Below are 3272 nucleotides of genomic sequence, written 5' to 3' on the forward strand. Positions count from 1 at the left end.
GAGCGTGAACTCCCGCGGACGGGACGACGCAAGTCCGGTAATTCTGCAAACAGCAGCGTACTTGATAACATCAGTAAGACGATAAGACGAAATATATCAAACACCACTGTCTCTTTTCGTTTTCATTTAAACATATTAATAGCTGCAGAAATGTAGTTCGAAGCAAGGTTATTATAGTTTTGAATTTTTAAATTGGTTTTATTTTAATATCGTTTTCAAATTTGCTATACAATTCAGTTTAGTTTTTATTAGTTTCATTAATATTGTTGTTAGTTTTAGTTTAGTTTTTATTTTGTGAACACATTTTTATTTAGTTTTTATATAGTTTAGTTTCAGTTTTAATTAAAGTTTAGCAGAATTAACAGATCACTTCCAGAGCACAGGCCAAAGAAAAACTTATAAGCATAATTTAGCCTTAGTGATGCAAATGTCTAGCAACACAAAATGAATGCATGCTGAGATTGATTAAATGGTAAAAGTATACAAATATACGCCAAAATGAAGCAGTCAAGCCTTTTTACTAAATAAATCTACACAAGTTGTGCTTAATGTCATATCTAATGGTGTGTATTGAGATATTTAATATGACAATACATGTAGCCTAATTTGGTTATGATGGTTAGATGTCTTTTTTCTTATAATTCAATAATAATGGCAATCGCATTTAACAGTAAAGAAGTTTTTCTTCAAAGCACCAGCTATTAGTTTTAGTTTTCGTTTACTTGCTCCATACTATGTATTTTTCTGTCCGTGAACACGCATAAATCATAACTGGGACTAATGAAATTAATCAATAATAACGGCAATCGCATTTAACAGTAAAGGCTCATATTTGAATATGTTCTTTTCATTTATTAAGAATTATAAGCGTGTTTATGATGTGATTTAGCCTATGCACATTTGTCTGAAAGCCTGGCAGAGTGATCACAAGATGCTATGCTATTGTTTTCAGAAAGGATGCGTGTTCTCGTCTTTTTTTCTGTTATTGTTATTATTATTATTATTATTACGTTGCGCTGCGTGTCTGATTTTCTTCAAAGCACCAACTTAGAATGCCTAATTTTGGTTTGATTGCTTGTGTTACATGAGAAAATAAATAATTTTGCCTACCTGATGTAATAAATTTAATGCGGGTGCGGTTCGGGTCGCGACTCGCGATCTTTATGTCAAACGGGTCTGGTCTGGTACAGAATTAAATTAGTGCTGCTGTTGGATAACGGGTCGAGTGTTCTGTTAAGTATTGCTGGTGCACGTTTACCAAACAGGACCCGTGCAGGACTCTTGCGTCTCTCCGTCAGATAACCTCACGTGCGTGATGCGCCATTTACAGGTATTTCCCTAAGCTGCCACACAGCTCATATATTTTTCCGCCAAGGGGTGAGAACGTAATGATTACGAAAACGATTATTTATTTTTGATAATTATTTCAGTTAGATTTTCAATAACTGTTGTTAGTTTCGTTTCGTTTTCGTTTTTCAATTATTTTGTCATTTTTATTTTATTTCAGTTTACGAAATTGTTTTTTCATCAATCGTTTTCGTCTTAGTTTTCGTTTTCGTTTACGAAAATATCCTTGGTTGGTGGACGACTGAAGTACTCTGAGGTTGCAACTGCAGAAAAGAATCCAATATTTCCCCCCAAAGATAGCCACATATCCCTACTGCTCATTCGACATCACCATGAGCAAGTGAAACATCAAGGCTGTCACTTGACGGAAGGAGCAATCAGGGCAGCAGGATTGTGGATCTTGGGAGGCAAGTCGCTTATCAATTCAATACTCCACAAATGCATAACCTGTCGCAAGGTGCGTGGAAAGCTTGCAGAACAACACATGGCGGACCTGCCATCTGAACGTCTCAAAATCTGCCCTCCCTTTACGTATGTGGGTCTCGATGTATTTGGACCCTGGTCTGTCAGGAGCAGATGCACCAGAGGAGGACAAGAGGAGAGCAAGCGGTGGGCCATCATGTTCTGCTGTATGAGTTCAAGAGCTGTGCACGTTGAGGTCATTGAGTCGATGGACGCGTCAAGTTGCATAAATGCTCTCAGGCTCTTCTTTGCACTCAGAGGCCCTGCGAAACAGTTCCGTTCCGATTGCAGTACCAATTTCATCGGAGCGTGCAAGGAGCTTGGAATGGACAAAATGGTGCAGAGGTACCTCAGTGAGCAAGGATGCAGCTGGGAATTCAACCCACCACACAGTTCTGACATGGAAGGCTCGTGGGAGCGCCTGATTGGCATTGCCAGAAGAATCCTAGATTCAATGTTTCTGCAGCTGAAAACTCACTTAACCCACGAAGTTCTTTGCATACTAATGGCAGCAGTTACTGCTATCATTAATGCACGACCACTCCTACCTGTGTCTGCAGACCCGGAACAACCATTCATACTTTCACCGTCAGTGCTCCTTACACAGAAGACAGGTGTTCCGCCTCCTCCTGGAGACTTCTCGGACAAGGACCTGTACACAAAGCAATGGAGACACGTTCAGGCTCTTGCAAACCAGTTCTGGAACCACTGGAGGCGTGAATACGTACCTTGCTTGCAACACAGACAGAAGTGGACAGTACCTCGCAGAAACCTTCAAGTGGGAGATCTAGTTCTGCTCAGGGACAAGCAGATAGCCCGCAACTGTTGGCCCATGGCCAGAATCTCTGCCGTATTTCCAAAGGATGGCCATGTAAGGAAGGTTGAGGTCACAACAACTGACCAAGGCAATATAAAAACCTTTCTAAGGCCAATTGCAGAAGTTGTTTTACTTCTACCCAAAGACTGATCTAAAAATTAAGGTTTAACACGCTCACAAGTTCATAGTGACCTCACATAGGCCAGGCGGGGAGTGTGTTGCCCTTTAAGAAATTTAAGTTTCAAATATCTGCTTTAAATATTTTTTTGGTAAATATTCTCAAGTAAAAATGTGAAGTTCATAATTACTTTTCCTTTATCTACCTTGTTTGTAAAAATGTATATTATTTGTTTCATGTGATGAAGTCACTTCCTGTTTAGTCAAGGTCAAGGTTAGTTTATTTATATAGCACATTTAAAAACAGCTAGTGTATGCCAAAGTGCTGTACATATACAAATAAAGTAAATATAGAGATTAAGAGAATAAAAAGAAATGACTCAAAAACACATAATCAATACAAAACACATTAACATACATACACATACATTTCATCCAAAAGCCAAGGAATACAGATAAGTCGGACACTTTTCTAACCGGCATGCATCTCGCGGTGATCACCGGTGATCGGTTCTGCGCAGATTTTGCT

This window comes from Sinocyclocheilus rhinocerous, unplaced genomic scaffold (genome assembly GCF_001515625.1).
Source record: "Sinocyclocheilus rhinocerous isolate Xijiao unplaced genomic scaffold, SAMN03320098_v1.1 scaffold3615, whole genome shotgun sequence".
Classification (NCBI taxonomy): domain Eukaryota; kingdom Metazoa; phylum Chordata; class Actinopteri; order Cypriniformes; family Cyprinidae; genus Sinocyclocheilus; species Sinocyclocheilus rhinocerous.